Source organism: Oxyura jamaicensis, chromosome 6, assembly GCF_011077185.1.
Source record: "Oxyura jamaicensis isolate SHBP4307 breed ruddy duck chromosome 6, BPBGC_Ojam_1.0, whole genome shotgun sequence".
Lineage (NCBI taxonomy): Eukaryota > Metazoa > Chordata > Aves > Anseriformes > Anatidae > Oxyura > Oxyura jamaicensis.
Window position 1 is genome coordinate 14,841,550 of NC_048898.1, and position 19,071 is coordinate 14,860,620.

The 19,071-nt window shown below is 39.9% G+C and overlaps 1 protein-coding gene across 7 annotated transcripts in view; it reads right to left on the reverse strand.

Annotated features, from left to right (window-relative positions):
* KAT6B (lysine acetyltransferase 6B) overlaps positions 1–19,071 on the reverse strand; it is a 116,987-nt gene that overhangs the window by 75,621 nt on the left and 22,295 nt on the right. The window lies entirely within an intron of this gene.

Consider the following 19,071-nt stretch of genomic DNA (forward strand, 5'->3'; position numbering starts at 1 on the left):
AACCTCACTGTTAACCCTAGATTTCAGTTTAGTATTTTAAAACAATTCCGTTTTTAATACAAAAAGCCCACACACTACGAAGCCATACATGTTTTAGACTACCCCCCACCTTGTTTTCACAAGCAAAAACATAACAGCTTCCCTCAGCTGACCTTTCCTTTTCCGTTCACTGGGATCCATCACAACGAATTTAGGGACAGGTCTCCATTTTATTTCAGTTGGAAAAGTGATTGTCTGACAACCAACCCCTTGCATTTGGTTGAAAGAATAGAGGCCTATTCGGTAAACATGAAAATATCATCTGTATGGTCCACAATGAAAACTAAGTTTGGTCAGGTGATTAAACACATTTTTGAGAATGACACTTGCCATTTGAACACTTTTAAAGCAGCTGGCAGCTCTAGCATAGGCCTCCCCTTTTTATAAAAGGGTCTCCTCCAAAACAGAGATTTGGGGGGGTCTGCCTCAGCTTTCCTGGAAGGCCATTAGGTCTGGCAGTTATGGCAAAAGAGCAGCAGAGAAATAAAATGAAACAATGGGGGAGTATTCTAGGACAAGAACACTGATAAATCACTCTTGCCTCTTTCAAGCTCAGTGCCATTAATTTATGCATGAAGCTACATAAGTGTATTGCAAAAGTAAGGAGGATCACTCCCAACAAATGTTAACTCTCCCAAGCCGCTAATAGCAACATGTGTCTCTGGGATATATATTTAAGCAATAAGACTCTGAAAACAACATGATGCCCCCCATTTGCAAGGGCACACATAAAAAAGCGGCAGAAGTGACAGTACAAGCCATATTCAATACTTATTCATATAAAAAGCATCCCCATTTGGAAGAAGTCTTACCCAGCATTATTACACTGCCTTCCTGAAAGAGGTCCATGTTGTTCACGTAGTAAAATGGGTGTTATCAGTAAGCAGCTATCATTGCCTTTTGTTTCTTTATCCCTTATATCTAACAGAGACACACTAGTTAGGAAACAATGCAAGACTAATAGCAAAAATGTTTTTATATCAAGTTGTACAACTAGTGAGGGGGGGGAGGTGGAAACTTGTAAAATTTTAACGACACCATCTTTGTACAACACAGAAAAATGCTGAATGTGGAAACACAGGACAGTTAGTAAGTATCCTGATCCTGGATGCCAGCAGTGACTGCAATAAAACCCATTACCTTTCATAATTATAATCAACTGTCTACACATTAAGAGTAATTGTAATGCAGTTTATATGAAAAATACTCCAAGAACCCCGAAAAAATGCATAATGTATTAGATGGTATTACTTTCTGTCGCTTCTTTTCAAAGACCTAGGCTTTTTTCTTAAAAAAAGACTTTACTTCATTTGTAGAAGTGAAGAACCTGGTTTTGACAATGAAGAGTAAAAGCTTTAATTCAAGCTTTGAAATGCTAATCCTGTTAGGAAACACAACAGATAATTGAGCAATTCCTTTGGTCCAGTCATCCTTACCAATAGCTACAATCGTGCAGTAAAGTAAAAGGAGCAATGATACACAGACTACAATTATCTCAACCATCTAATCCACCTAAGAGCCCACATCTGTGCTACCAAACTCTGGCAAGTGATGAAGGTGAGGCAGTAAGTTCCTGGGGTGGTCCAGCCAACTGAGTCCAAATCCCTTTTTCCAGCTGCCACTAGGAACAGCTACAGCCAGCACCTGTTTCAGTAGCCTACTGGACTGCAATTCTGCATGCTGCTGTTGATGCTGTTTCTCATCCATCCATCCTCGTTTCCCCCACACACCATTTCAGTATCTCTGAAGCTCATACACATCGGCAATTCAAGCACTTCAGGTACTAGTCTTATAGGGGAACAGGGAAGGCAAAAATTTATGTGAATGGAAGATGGTTTTTCAGCATTTCTCAAAGCTTGATCTGTAGTTTCTTCTACCAGTATGATTCCTTAATACAGGTTACAGTTTGCATACTCATTTGGAGAAGGCTCTGTGGACCACGCTGAACAAAGAAATTAAGCCCCTGCACAGTACCTTTCCATGCTCTCCTTATTGAAGTGTGCACAACTGTGGCTTGATAGGTAAAAAAGGCAGCACGAAGAGCAACAAAAAGAAAACCCACTAATTCTACCTTAGTGCCACAACAGCCACAGCCCTACAAACGGGTGACCTGTAGTGGTAAGACGGAGTGAAGCATGGTGTTACAGGCACAGCCTCTGGAGATGCTAGTGTTCCTCGTAAGGATGAGGCGCATGGTATCCCAGGGGGAACAAGCAGCAGCCCCACTCAGATAACTGGCAACACAAGGTGCAGACGTTCACCGTTACTGCCACCGAAGCACAGGCTGAGCAATACAGCCACGGCATTCAGTCCTACCCTTAAACATTTACCAAATACTGACTGGGGAAAGGGCGATTGTCCAATATCATAATCAAGACACTTGTCCCATTTCTTAAGAAGGCTGTGCAGGAAGTCTCTACCCCAAAGAAAAAAAAAAAATATTAGAGTGCAAAATTCAAAGTAAACTCAAATCCCAGAATACATATTAACACTGCAAATATGTTTCAGCAATACCATCTCATTATCCCTTTCAGCTTGATAATATCTGAGACAGCCAGGAACTAGTGTTGGGAGAGAATATTCCACACCCCAGTATCCCAAGATTCTTCATTTTAGAGAAAAATAGAAGTTAGCTTTGCAATAAAACTATCAGCATCTCACACTGCTAGCTTTACATGTTATTGGGGGATGAGGTGGTGACAGGGAGGAGGGACAAGCAAATTAACTGCCATTGGCTGCACAACATAGATGTGTTGTCTCGGAGCACCTCAATGCCAAGCAGTATTTTGGTGTCTTGCTGGTAGTTTTGCAAGGGTGACCCCCTATCAGCACCCCCAACACCAGATGAGATATCAGCATTATGTGCAGTACCCTAGACTAGAGAGAGCACAGAACACAACTGTTCAGGGAATTAGAGAGGAGACATATGTCCTTTCACCACTATTTACATCTGTTGTACAGAAAGATCTGTTTCATATTTATTAGTTGCATTTAATTTAGTGCAGATCTATACAATAAAACATCTATTTTTAAAGTATCATCAGGCTATTATTAACTACAAAGGAAAAAAAACAGTATTGGATTCCCCCCATGCCACCTCCCTCCAGCAATACCTCACTTGATACTCATTCATCTCCAGGATTATCATATAACTACCAGTTTAAAGCTGGATCAATGTCTTTTCACTTCACTGAACAACCCAATCAATAGCAACAAGGACATTCTGCTGTCAAAAGCAAACTGCTGCTCATGCTGCTAGTCCCCCCTGGGCTTGGTGTTACAGAACCGCATTAGATCCTACCATGCAGCACTCAATGTGACACTGATCACTCTGCAGGCACAGCACAGGGTATTGATACCATGTATACAGCTATATCAACAGGGTAATTGCTTGCACCTTCAGAAAATAAAGCTGTAGTCATGACACGTTGTAAAACTATTTGCACCTCCCACTGAGGAAAACAGGCTAGCCCGATTCCTGATTTAATTACATATGTTGGCATTTATTTCCCAGAAAGGCAAAACGAATAGACAAGCTTACACCACTGAAAGTGTATTTCACTACTAAATACTACAAAAATAAGCATTCAACTTCTTCATCCCAACTACTGGAAAGCACACTGCTTTTTTTCTTATAATTTTATTTCCCCACCTCTCCAACTTCAGGAGAGCTCTGCAAATCAAAAATATCACTGTACGCTTTCAGACAAGAATCCTGCTTTGGACTTATATTACACAAGGGCTAAAAGGATTGGGGGTGGAGGAGTTGTATATACAAGAGATTCCAGGGGTAATCTCTTAAGAATACATGCCAAAAAGTGTAACCAAAGCAAAACCTCGGCTGTCTACTTTATATTCAGGTCTGTCCATAGCCAAAAGAGAAGAGCTTACATGACTCCTGAACCATGTTGCTCTTTTAAAAAAAAATAAAAATTCCCAGTGTTGTTGCATCTTCCATTAAGGTATACAAATGAAAAAAAATGTTCCTTGAAAACAATTTTGTATAATGGGAACAGGATGAGAGAGAAGGAGACAGGGCAGAGAAATTACACCAGACAAGTAAGCGTCTTTCTTTACTGTGTGTGGCTATCCTGGCTGGCTAATTCCACAGCCTGTGCAGCTGGAATATCCACAACCTTTAAAGAAAAATATGGTATCTGCATCTGTTACTATACAAGAAAAAACACTCCAATTTCCCCTTTTATTTTAGGCTATGAAATATCCCTTAAACCCCAGAGATTTTGAAAGTATTTAGTTTTATAACAACGTTAGCTTAACCTAGAGCCTTGAACTTTTATGAACAGTTCATTTCCCAGAACACCACATCTAGTGAAGGTAATCGAGTGAGAAACCACTTATCTTGTATCTTCCCCACTACCTCCTCGTCTCCCAATTCTCAAACTATATCCCTCGAGCTCACCCCCGCAGCCCTGACTCTCCTCCTCCTCCTCCACGTCCCCATGGTCTCTAACCCAACAGCAAACACACAAACATGTTGCTCACTATCACATGTGATCTCTTCAGCTGATTACCTGCCACCACCCACAAGACCAACGAAGATGTAGGTAGAGCTGTCCCTCCTTTTACTTCAGCAATAACGCTTCCAAAGACATCTGTTGCCACTCTGTTCCCATAAAACTTACATGCTATTTTTGATTGAGTATGAAAAACATGGCCAAGAAGTTGAGGGGAGAAGTATAAAGTACAGATGAATGACAGTGACTGCAGTTGCAATGAAACTACAATTCTGGTGGTTTTATTTTTATTCTTAATTTTTCTAAGCATCGGAAAGCAGAAATTAAAACAGCCAGCAGCTAGCCTTGCCAAATGTACCCTCAAGGAAGTTTTAGCTCGAATACTTCTTTCCCCCTCCAGTACATTGGACCAGCCTTACCTTCCACATGTCTGCTGATTCAAGCAGTATGTATTTAAGACATATATTTCATAAGACAGTAGCACTGCTTAAAGATGTGTAAAATCTAGAGACTTCCCATCAAAACAAAACCTGCCAATCTGCTGCAAAATTGTAATTGCTTAGTTTTGTTTTCTTTTCCTCTCCTGCCTCATTTTACTAGACTATTTTTAAAACAACCTTACACAAGTCAGAACTTTGGACCTCTCCTCAGGCCCCGTTACTCCCAGTAGGAAGTTTTTTTTTAAACATGGGCAACCTAGCTTTTAATAAGCAACCAGTAAACCAAGTACACAGTGAGCATTCTCACTAACAGTGATGATTGTACACCGCAGAGGCACGTAAAGATGCACCCTAGTAGCTTCTTGGAGTTTCTGAGGAACCCAACCTGCCCACACACTTAACTCGCAAGGCAACATTTAACATCTTAAATGGTGTCATGTCTTCATCAGGCATGAGCCTGTTTCCCCCTCTTGTTATATTTCAAAATTCAATAGTAACAAGTGTGAACATTTATAGGAAATTCATTTAAAATTAAGAAGTAAGCGTTAATCAAGTCTGTAGATTAGTCTCTTCTGTTGGTTTGGGACTGGGGGGGAGCAGAGGGGTGTTCAATCACTTCCAGGTCAAGTAAGCCTAACCTCAAGTCTCCCTCCTCCTATTAGCCAAATTAATTTAGCATCTACCTACTGGCTACAGAATCAGTCCCCCAAAATGGCATTGACCTGTACACCTACACCTGGGGTCACACACTAAATTCACAGGCAGCCAACTGCAAGCCCCCCCAGAAAGTAAGACAACTGAAGAAGCCGGCCAGCTTGCTACAGCACCACACTAACAGCCCCAGGAAAAGGGCTGTATTTTTAGAGAGTGAAGCAAGTACAGCACATGAAGTTTCCTCAAATATGTTTATCAGATGGATACAGATACATTCCAAGAAATCAAAACAGGAATGGCTGTGTTAAAGGGCAACACCCTCACATATTTCCTGCATTACAGGAGTTATTAATCAATAGCCCAGACTCTGTTTACACTTGTAAGAACATGAAATTACTGAGTCTAAAAACAGGCACCCGTTCATGACGAACTGGATGGAGATTCCTTGTTATTTACATAAGCCTGCAAGTATTCAGGATGACCTCCCACAGTAAAGGGCCTAACCTGTATTTCACCTGGAGATGAAGAGCGAGCGTCACATGCCATTACCAACCCTCGTAAGGAAAGCCAACGACAATAAACAGCCAAAATGCTATCAGCTAACATTTCAGCAGCCCAGGCAGAACCTGAAGGCGATCCACAAAACCGCACTTCACACAGACTGACACTGAACACAAGGCCTTGCCACAGGTCCCCAGTACAAACACAGCCAACAGCTGCTTCCTACCACTGGTGTCCTTGTGCTTGGTACAGAAGTTTCTGTAGAAATGCAAATTTCAGACAAAGTGAGCTCCTGCACAGAACGAGGGTGATGACAGACCACAGCAACAAACTCAAGGCTGACAAACCATTAGCAAGCTCTCAAACCACTGAAGCAATTAAAATCCCTAAACGCAAAGTGTCAATAAAGTAACTATCAGATGAAAGAAAATGTAGTTTGAGATTTGTTTTCTTTTCTTCACCCATGCAAGTCAAAGACTACACTCACCTAGCTATGCTTCAGTGAGGTTCAGCAACTCCGAGCTATTTCTTCATTGCTTGTAATATCTTTGGAAATAAATAAATAAATAAAGCCACTGGTGATGGAAAAAAACAGTGTGCTGGATCCTCTCCTGGGCATCAGTCAGTACTAATGGACTTGCTTATAATACAGTCAAGCTTACCTTGATGTGCCTGCTGCTTGATTCCAGAACACAAGTGTTAAATGCCTGCATCCGTATCATGTTTACCAATTGCACATAAGGAATATGAAGTGTAATGCAGTATTTTCCATTATATTAGAACTAGAATTATTTTATTGAAGTTGAGTTTACAAGTCCTTGTTTGCTAGAGGGAGAAAAAAGTTTCTTTAAATGAATGATTACTTTGTTTGGCATTGTGAGGCACATTCAACACATGGTAGCTTTCCTGTGAATATATGCAGTGCATGCCAGTATGTACTTTAAAACAATATTAATACTCTTTAGCAACAACCATATGATGTTTTGTAATAACACCGTGGCATAATGAAGTGTTGCTATATTTTGGAATGAACATTATTTCAAGAGAATTTTGATTTTACTATTGTTGTTTAAACTATACAGCCTCTGGAATTATGAAAACATTCTTAACCTAATTTGACTGTCTTCCCTATCAAGTAGCAGATTATTGCAAGTTTTAAAAGAATCCCCATTATGCACAATGAAATTTAAGCAGTCCAACACAACTTGATGTTGCGTGGCTGGAGAGCAGCTCAGCAGAAAAAGATCGAGGGGGTGAAATATTTTTGCAGGCACAAGTCTTGCACTTGCCTTAAATTAATTAAAGGTCTACTGACTTCAGTGAACCCATACAAACACACACCATTTCAGAACTAGCTTCCACGCCCTAACTCTATGAAAAGTTCTGGTACAAGATGAGCCATGACACAGTGAGAGCCAGGGATCTGTCAGGAGAGAATACTGGAAGACACCTGAAGTAAGTCGGCCTCTTCTGGGATCCCTGAACTGTAATCCAGGGCTAGCAACCAACAGAGCAAAAGCTCTAGGGCTATTTTTCTTTACTCCTTTTTATTACTTCACCCGATTAAAATATTTTTAAGTGCAGATAGGAAGTTTTTCCACTGCAATAAAAAGCAGTCCTGGCCAAGAAAGGATTTGCCCATTAGCTGCACTATCTCCACAAAGACAGCAGCCTTATTAAATTACAAATGTTTGAACAAGGTCAAGCACTCAGGGTTTAATTCAAAGTGTTTCCAGGTATAATGCTGTCAGGTCAACTTAAACAAGCCAACAGAGGCTTTGAGCTTGATTAAATATTAAAACGGAATCTTTCACATCTGTTTTTACCGAAGGATGAAATTACTGTACATCACTTCAACCAGCTCATTAATACACTAAACACATATCTTGCCTCTAAAGGTTACAGGAATATCAATGCTTTCAGAGTGCCTGCAGTGAAACCTACACAACTCAGCTAGAAGTGAGGTCATTGCATACTTCAGCAGGATGTCAATATTTCTTTATAAATGTGAGAAGTAATCAGTTAGACATAGATACATTTTAAATTAAAAGATGGGAGCCTCCAGTGAAGCTAAATCAGTTGCCTTTGATCTGAACCTTTTAATCACTCATCTCATTTTCTTTGATAGATAACTTGATAGCAGACATTGAACAGAAAGTTTGATCCAACTGTAATTATGTCTCAAACTGGAGGGCTGTCAAGTCCAACTAGTAATCTACTTTTTTTTTTTAATTTTTAATTTGCACAGCACAATTTTTAATTGAAACATAAAAAGGTCTATCAGGATCATCTGTTTCAACACCTATCATTTCTAATGATACTTTGATGGTAGGCTACAGCAGGGAAGATAATGTGTTTGAGGATATAACTTTTTGACGACGACACATACACTGCTTTAACTATTCCACATTGCATTTTCTGCCCTTTAAAACACAACCAAAAACCAGGTATTTCTCTACCATTATCTTTGCATGAAGAAAGACATGCAGTCAAATCATGTTTCCTGACTCCAATCCATAAAATGCACAGTTATCTACTTAGAGTAACAGATGCATAAGACAGGACTCTCAAGGGAAGCAATGAGAAATGACTTGTGTCTAAACTCTGCCTATTGCAGATAAGAAACTCACCTCTAAGTTACTATACACTGAAATGGAACCTAAACATCTCATAACATGTAAAAAAAAAAAAAAAAAAAAAAAAACAAGAACAATACTAGTGAATTTGCCACAAAACATTGAAACTTTCAATAGCATCCTAAAAGCACCCACTCAAGGCAGTGAGGGGATGGTGCTTGGATGCTGATGTTCTTCCACGATGAATAGAAGAAACCCATTAAAAAAAAAAAAAAAAAAAAAAAAAAAAAAAAAACACCTTTTGAATGCCCTAGCAGCTACTCCGAGCATCAGAACTATACATTTAAAGCACTGGTAGTTAATAAGGCATGACACAATTTGCTTAAGACAAAATAAAATTCCAGTACTACACAGTCTTCTACCACCCACTAATTTACACTTGAATAATATAATCAACTAGACCAAACTATGCTTAATGTAAAGTCAATAAATTCCTTTTTGGCTGTTGACACAAAAACCTACTGAGAATTAAACACTTGAGGAAATTAATCATTATAACACTGGCTCAATGCACATCTATATTGAAATAATTTGGTCTTTAATTCACTTTATTTGTAGTTGGGTTTAAAGCAGTAAATTTGATAGAAGCAGGCCTCATTAAACCACATCCAGTTCACACTGCCTTTCATTAAGCTTGGTATATTTGAACAAGCTCAAAAAAGATTCATTTCCTTGAAAACAATTGTGCATTAAAGTAACCCAAACAAACCAAGGCCATTAATACATAATACAGTAAAAGCATTTACATTTGATCTGAGCAAGAGTCAACATTAATGATTTATTTGCTTTCAGTACATTTTCTTGATGCACTGATACTCTCTTATTGACTATAGAAATTCCCCAGTAGCAGGAAGACATACAAAATAAACCATTTTAGGATCGGGCTATCATGATAACCTCCCAGCCACCTCTTTTAGGAGTTGGGTTTAATTCCTCTAACATAGATGTGGTTTAGCATCCTGGCTCCCAAACTTAGTTGGCTTGAAAACTATGGCAGCAACAGGTGGCTCCTGCAGAGCCAGCCTGGGAGGCTCTATCACACCCACTGGCTGGGGAAACTTGTGCAAGTCACTTGGCTGCACAAAACTGACCAAACCAACTCCTAAAACAAACTAGCTCAACACTACCCTGTGTGAAGTCAAAAGCAGCAGCAACTCTGCAAAAGGCACGGCAATCCAGCTCCATGCGTAGCTACTGGGACACACCAAATAGCCCAGCAGTCTGGGCATGTCTGCAGTTGGAGTCCATCTCCATCTCTCCCAGGGTGAGCACGATGGTCACTGCCTATCAACACATGAGCTCTGGTGCCTGTACAGTACAGTCTGAAAACCTCTGGCAAAACAAAGTTAAACTCAAAGTGCGCTTGGAAACACATGCATTAGCTCTGAGCATGATGTTAACTGCTTCCACGCTCCACTTCTCTATTCTCTTCTGGTTTGAGAAGAGACAGACAAGACACTTTATGCAAAGAGGCTGCTTGCTCACACATGCACTTAAGCAAAATCTTTGGTGATATAAATACTGAGATACTCAAACTTAACTCAAACTCCCCATGCATTATCCACTTCAAACCTATGATCCGATTTCAAGAGATGGAGAAGTCCACAAGACAAGTTTCTATCTCCACAAGACTATGCTATGCCCATCCCTGCACACCTTACGCCTCCACAGCCTGTCTTGAGGAGAGAAACATGCACCCATATAACTTCTTGCTATGAGATACAGTGTCTACATTACAACTGATTTGGAAATAGTCATCCATCAGAGTGGGGTGGTAAAAACAGAGGTACAGACTTTCATGAAGCACAACAGTATTCCTTGCAACTTTAAAAAGGCGGTACCCTTATGAAAATGTTTTCCCCTTCCTCAAACCCAACAGCTGAGATCATCAGAAGTCATTTAATGTTACCTTCAAATCAATTCTAGTTGCTACTATATACAGGCAATGAAATGAAGCAGCAATAAAATACAACAAGATATAAGACACACAGGTACCAGGTTATACAAAACACCTCAGTGAGCAGAAATCCCTGGAAAACACATCCTGATCCTTGCAGCTTTATAGCAATTTTTCCCCGTCAAATATAGTCTGAAAACCACCCACACAACAGCCAACTGCTCTGTTACAGCTCGAAGGCAGAGACCTTTGGGTGTCTCTTACTCCCCTCTTCTTGCTGTACTAACTAGAATGGAAAGGGTGGTCCTTTCTGTTGTGTCCTTTTATTGTCCACAAGCATGACAATGGGGCTAGATTCAGGTGACTACTATTCCACATGTGAGCACTGAGCATGATAATGCCTTAAGTTCTTCTGACAAAAGGCGTAATCCATGATTACACAAAAGGTTGTGCTACTGGTTTTTTCCCACTGCTCACTGAGCTTTCCTGTAAGATTCCTCAGGGGCGAGGAATACACTAGCAGTGCAGAGGTTCCAGGACAATTTTGCTAGTCACTAAGAGAAGACTGACTAATTGCAGTGGGGTGTGGTGCAGTGGCAATTCTTAGAGCAACTCTGCACCTGTTGGCCCAAGCATCTGCAGCTGGCTGCAGCCAGCACCAAGTTGGACAACTGGCTAGGTTAAGGTGAGAAAAATCTGCTCCATTCAATACTGCTAAATGGTTGCCAGTACCTGCAGAATGGAAGCTGCTCTCAAGTGTGAAAATCACTACTGTAAAGTTAACAGCACACAGAGTATTTTCTTTTTTACCTTTCTTACATTCACTCGTAGTCTTCTGTTTTTCCATCCTCACTGAGTCTTGCGCTGTATTTTCCCATTTTTTAAATAAAAATGTCAGTCTTCACAAGAAGAGAAGGTTGGTAATTCGCAGTATATATAACAATGATGCAAATAAAATGTTTATATACATGTAAATGCATTTGTGTAGGAATGTAAGATATGTGCAAAGATGAACTGATGTTTTGTGGGTACTTCATCATAGACGATAAAAAACTCTCTTCCCTGAAAGCTGTTTAAAACTGTTATTTGCATCAATTCCCGAATCACTACTGCTAAACAGCATTACAATGCAAAATCACACTCCTACAGTTTTCTCCTCTTGAGATTTACAGTTAGATTATAAGAAAAATACTTCCTGGTTAAATTGGACAGATAATGCAATACAGCTTTTGTCAAACCAATAAATATGTTATAATACACAAGCTTCCAGGCTTAAGAGAATCCTTTCTTCAGGTGCTGGCAGTTTATAAATTAGTTCATTTGTAGTATAGAAAAAGCTTTGCAATTAGTACCTAGTTTATCATTAAAACCTTGCATTCACTGTATGTCGTCACAGACTAATGAGTTTGGCTCTCATTTACACACTATTTTCTGGCATCTCACTACAGTCGATCCCATTATTTCCTATATAATTGACCAACTTCAACAGCTGTAGCTCTTCTTTCTCGTGCAGTATGTTCTATATTTACAGGGGGATCACAGTTATCAGTCTTAAAATAATTCCACGTAATGTACAGTTTAAGTTTGACAAGGCTTAAGATGCTTTGCCCTGCAGCCAGCACAAGTTTGATTTAAAAAGTACTGTACAGTAATTAGATTTAACCAACAGAATTACTTCAAGTGCCACACGCATTGACTGGTAGAGCTTTTACTGCAATAGATTAGACTCATTACTTAGAGACTGAAAAGCAGTTTGAGATTCATTTACCTGTGGTACTAGAAAATAATACATTTCGTTCTGATTATGGCAGTGAGTAAGACACGCGGGTAGAAGTACCGCATGTCCAGCTGTGTCAGATGCCATCCTGGACCAAAAGGAATAGAACAGGTCCTTTTGAATCTCAGAGACCAACTTCCTCCTAGTCCCCTAGTCCTCCTAAGTCCTCCTAGGAGAACCTGCAATGTCTTGTCTTGGAATTTCTCTGACCCTAACAGCTTGAAATAGCAACATTTAAAGACAGGAATGAACAATTCAAAAAGGCTTTCTCATGGCTAGTTGAAACTAAATACTAAGATCCTTTCATCTACTGCAAAACCTATTTCCAAGAACAAGCAGGTGTGCAAAAATAAGTGCTATCTTGTTTAGCATAAGGGGTCTGAAATTCTGAAAGCCAAGAAGCACTTTCTTGTTGGGCCTCAGATGTCATGAATGATCTTCACTGAATCAAAGGAGAAAGCAGGAGTGGAAAGGAAAGACAGGATTCAACTGCCTTCAACCATGCTGTACCATACCGCACACCCTACAAAAGGCAAAGCCATCAGGAAAACATGCCTTTACAAATCTAACCATTGGTACGCTGCAGTACATACACACAGAAGACAACTCTCACAGAAAGGTAGCATTCCCCCCAGCCCTCACTTCTATCCTTAGTATACAGCCCGGAAGCAAGAGAAGACTCTTTTTATGGTTTCTTGGCATCACACTGTGAATTTACAAGGACAACAACTTGCATAATACAGCTTTTTGTTATGTAATTGTAGAGCTTTGTGGATATTGTTTTCACATCAAGCATATTCATGATGGCTTGGAATTTCAGACATCTGAAAGTATTTTCTTTTGCATCACTAGGAAAAGCAAGAAAACACAAAAAAGAGTAAAAAAAAGCTGCTTCCTGTGAGGAGGTAAAAGGCTCTGCCTTTTAGTCATTGCGCTCTTAACAGCTGTCAATTGTCAACACTGACAGCTGCACAGGAAAACCTGCTAGCACTCAGGACATTTTCCTCCGGAGTATTTTATAAAGGATAACACACTAGCCAAATGTCTCTGTAAGTTTTCACAGGCAGGTGCCCATCAATACTGATGACAGCTGAAGAGATAGATAGACAGACATCTATCTATAGATACCACTAGTTAAAGTGTCATTAAATTGAGTTTATATAATCCACGGGGAAAGGGAAGAGTGAAAAGGGAAGGTTGCACCTCAAGACCTGCACACTGCACTTCAGTTTGATTTCTCATTCACATTTTACACAGCTAGATACCTCAGGTTCTCACCTTAAAAAAATACAAGAACAGTGATGCTGCAGGTCACTAGGGATTCTTGCACATAAAAACCTGCATTGACCAATTCTGGATAGTAAACACAAAAATGCTGGTACTACAGGAAGTGCTTCTGCATTATAACTCCAAATTGAGTAGCCAGATTTATGCTCTATTAGCAAAATATCATCTTTTTATTATTTTTATATTTAATACCTACAGTATTATTTAATACCTAGGGAGAAGCCCATCCATCCTCAAATAGAACATCTGCATGACACACTAACAATCTTCTCCTGAATCAGAATTAAGCATTAGGCGAAAAAACTACCTCTGCTGCATTCATTTGGTCTTTTGGTTCTACTCTGATGGATTAGTGATTTAACTGTTATAACTCACAATCAAAGAAAGATTATTTTAATCCAGCTACAAAAGCCTGAGCTCTTGAGCTCACACACTTTCCTTGTGTGCCGTTCACCTGTGCTACTGCCCCTGCAGACCCGGCAGGGCACCCTGCTGGCTCTTTTCTAAGCTGTGCACACTGACAGTGGAAGGCAGACAGATGGGTGGGAGAAGCTAGCACCAGTGGGATACAAAGGTCAGAAAGAAAGGGAGCTCTCCTCCAGCAGAAAACAGCCCAACATCCACCATTTCAGTTTCAGGTTTTCCATTTCCTCATGTTATTTTCAGCTAACTATTAAATTATTGAATATGGCAAAAGAACCTAATTAAGGTCTATGACGTGACCTGAACTATGCTGTGTTCTATACCTCAACAGTAAATGCAGATCATGGTTGGCTTTTTCCTTCCCCTAATTATCGGGGTGAAACTACAAAATCCAAGTTAACCTCAGCTAAGGTCCCCTCCTGGGAGAAGTTCAGAAACAGCTGTACAACAAGATACAACACTGCTCAGTTGAAGTTTCTGAACTGGTCCCACACAGACCAGAGAGTGAAATCTGTCCAGTCCTGTCTATCGCTTGGGCTCTTGGTGTTACTGACTTCCCTGTCAGCACTCTGGAGAAGCCTCCAAACTGGCTAAAGAAGGAAGAAAACAGTATACTGTTGTCACTGATACTGATAGCACCTCAGAAGTATACAGTCTGGTTACTAACTGATAATTTGGGCAAAAAAGAATTCAAGTATTCAGCCAAATTGTACACAGCATGAACAGGTTTAATATTGATTATACGTTACTGCTCCTCACTTCCACAAAAGGACACGTCTTAATCCACCATGGAAGTAGCTAAGAAGTATTTATTACAGCTTTTCCCCTCAAGCTTCATGCAGGTAAGGCCAAACAAACACTAACAAGTTCAGATGAGAAGTCTTCAAAGTAATTCTACTAAATTAGCAGAAAAAGCATTTTGTCTGGGAAAAAAAAAAAAAAAAAAAGGAAAAAAACACTGTTTTGGTCTTGTTTTCATTCAGCAGGTTATCTGTTCTAGATTATCCTACCTGAAAGCTGGAAACGTACTTGGAACCTCACACCTAAGAAACAAAGCCAGGTATACAGCACTAACACCAAACCTCTGCTGTCTGTGGCAACAGCCATGTAGAGAGCTGATGCTGACAGCACGTCAGCTGTGTCCAATACATCTGTGATGCGATTTGATAGATCTAAGAAAAATATTTTTGGAGACTAAGTATTAGCTGTTTTGTGAATACAAGTCAAGCCTGCATCAAAATAGACTTCCTAGGCTTTGTACAACTTAGTTTCAACAGAAGCAGTGCAACAATACTTCTTGAAATTGCACAGAAGACAGGCAGCAACTTACTGGGAGAACTCTAATCAGCACATCTGATTTGGGTCGAAGGGCCCATCAAGGTCTGACCCATTAAAACCTCATACACTTGACAGAAAAGACGCTTTCAAGAACAAAGTCAGGGGAACCTGAACCAGGTCTCAGAAGCAACTTTCTCCTGTAAGGTGCATTAGGTGGCATTTTCAACACAGCCCGTTTAACCCCCAGCCCTCTTCTCTTCACCTCTTACCCTGAAGACAAGGTACTGGAATACCAAACACAGTGACATCCAATCTATTTCTAAACTTTGCTTAGGAACCGTAACGCCTTGAGAAAGCTGCCCTCTAGAAGACCCCTTCAGTACTCAATCCACTGCTATGTTACAGAAGGAAGCATCCTGCCCTGTTCTATACAGCACCGTAACACAAGCATACCCCTGTGTGCAGCACTGCTGTAACAATACCTTATTCTGATGTATGTTATTCACTGTATTTCTGAAGCAATATAATTATCCTCCGCCCCACCCCCAAAATAAAATACCTTCCAGATCCTTACAGAAAATTATTTTCTTGGATAATTAGACTGATCTGAACTCTTTTTTGAGGCCTTGTAAAAACTGTCCACCAATCCAGATGGGTTCTTGCTTTCCATAATTCAAGTCATTTTAGCTCCACCTGGGAACGCCCCAGTCCTACTGCTTCCAAAATGATTCTGGAATCTAAGCATTTTATTTAACTCTTTAAAAGTCTTTAATAAAAGCAACCTATTTGAAAACTTAGCTCTGCCTAGTTCTCAAAACGGTGGGAAGACAAGCTTATAAGTGAGTTTTAACATGACACTGAACTACCAACTTTAAACACACACACGTGTGCATCCAATAAGACAAGTGCACTCACGTGTAATCCAAAACAGAGAAACAGATTTATGAACTTTATAATAACAAGATTGCTTAAACTGTCCTTGAGGCCAGTCTTATCAATAAACTAGGAACTAGTTTAAACTGATATATGACATGTGAGCTAGTGTCAAATATAAAGAGAAGAAACTTTAATCATGCAAGAAGCAGGAAGAAACAAGAGTGTCTTTGCTTTGTATTGCTTTAAGAAGAAGCGGGGGGGGCGATGTTGGAGGGAGGGAAAAAAAACAAAACCAAAACCTCACAGCTCTCTGCTATCTCTCTTCCTGACCTATTTCCAAAGCTTTAAAATATCAGTGAGCACATGGTGACAAAATTTGAAAACAGTCATTTTGTCATAATATTGATGAATGCCCTGATTATTAAAATATTGAAGGTGGTACCGAATAAAAAAAAATGTTACAGTGGTCCAATGCTCAGTACCTGGCACTAGACTAAACAGCCTTTAGCATAATCTTTGTATTCACCAAACCCAGAATTCAACAACAGTAGAGCAGCTGCTCAGTGCCTGGTCTGCAGAATTCAATGAACGACAAAAGGTTACCTTAATTCAATGAGATAATCAGCACACATTTACCCACTACCAAGAGTTTTCCAACCATCTGCAAGGCGGCAGAGCTAACAGCCTATAAAACAACTGGTAGCATGCTGACAAGTCCTCACGTCCCTCATGTCAATGAAAATTTATCTCTTAGCAACAGCTAAAAAGAAGCTGAACTTACAGAAGTGCTCTAGAGGCATCACGAGCCAACAATTTCTTCGTAAGTGATTTTGATTGCCAGTGATCTCCAAACAGATGTCTGCTCTAATTGGTAAAATCTACTAAATACATACTTTAGAAATAAAAGTGAAGTTGTCATGGCTTAAGAAAGAAAAAAACAATGGGAGTCATAGCCGTGCATGTAAAAGACAGAAGTTAACTTATTTAAAGCTGCTGGCCTTGCAATGATATCAGTAACATAAAGTAAACAGAATGCTTGTGTTCTGAGGACAGGAAAGATATTACTCTTAAGGCTGCCGCCAGAAACTGAAAGGTAATACACAAGTCAGCTAAAAACTAAGATACATATTTTTGAGAGGAAAAGCCAAATAAAAGATTCAAGGTTAAAACCACTTTAGCCACTGTAACTATTTTAGGATTCCCTCCCTTGACACACAGGTGTGAGAAGATTACTGTTGTTCTCACATCAAGCACACTGACATCTGCTATCTAAGTCAAAAAACAAAGTTTTAAGGCATCATGCTTTAGAAGTCCATACAACACAAAAAAAAAAAAAAAGAAAACATTTGTTTTAGTGAAACTCACTTGCTATACCAAAATAGCAAGCAATTTAGAATTTTACTACCCCACAGATCAGCAAATGGAAAATGCTTTCTCTCAGCTGTCTGTTACTTTAGCAGCTCTACCCTAGAAACTGAATCCTTCAGAGGTCTCTTCAAAATACATCTAAACACAGCATTAGGCAAGAAACAATATAATCCATTTCACGTTCTCAGACTGTAGGCAGTTCTGCTTGGAGCTCCATGAAGAAAATTAAACATGGCATGTTCATACAACAAAGCCCTAACACCCGACTCCTTTTCCCCCTTAAGAAGAACAGAGCTGCCAGCTGCCAAATACATTTTCTTAAAATACAGTCAACTGTAACAGGTTTATTAACAAAATCAGGTAAATTGTTTTTACGTTCAGTCTAAGGCTAGCAGTTATCTATCCTTCTCCGTAACAGGCTGAAGCTGCCCATCAAACACGTTGGAAGCTTTACTTAAGAAGGCAGAGTTACCGATGAGAAAGGAACCAAACCAACTCCAGTACAGCCCTTTCCCACCAGTAATATTTTGAAAGACATAAAACTCAATCTTGTCAGCCCCGGGCAGAATTGCAGCTTCAGTCATTTTCTTAAGTGCGCAGACAAACTTAAGCTACCATCTTGAATTCAGAAGTGTATGGCAAGCTGGACACATGGGAAGACTTCTCCAGTGGTTTATTATTTATAACAAGACACTCCTACTGTCTCCCATGTTCCTATCTAGAAAGACTTCTGAAACTCTCTACTGAAAGAGTTGAAAACACATCTCTAAGACAAGCAGCTACTCATCTGTTGTTAAATAAAACGCACACAAGCATTAAGGTAAAAGAACTGCCCATCATCACATGAACTGGGAGGGCAAAGCCCAGAACAGAACTCGTGTTTATTGGATGCCCAGCTTTTCAACAGATGTGAAGCAGGAAGATTAACCTAGGTCAAGATTTCTCTTAACAGCTATCGTGTTCCAGGTTTTACCCAAGGTAAAACATCTGACTTTTAATCAAAGGAGAGTAACATTAAATACAGACAGCAAGAGGAGGAATTACTGGGCTACAATGGAAGCTGTCACCTTTGAAAACATCGCAGTTGAAAATTTGCTTTAAGAACATGGAGAAGCATTAAGAGACAGAAGCATCAGCAATTTCCTCCTCCTCAAGATGTATGGCTGACAAGCAGAGTGACCCAGCAAGAAGAATTCTTTCCAATGGCCACGGAAGAACAAGTCCCTGATTTCTAAGCCAGCGTGCATGCGAATACTTGCGCGTGCAGTGAAACATATGCACTCACCCGCACAGTAACAGACCGCTCCACATGCACGCAGCACATGCTGCTATCTAGCTTGACAATCAAACCTGACGACTGGCTTTCTCTACTTGCTTCTTGGCTGACTTATCTACAGCTTTCAGAACTTTTCAAAGTGTG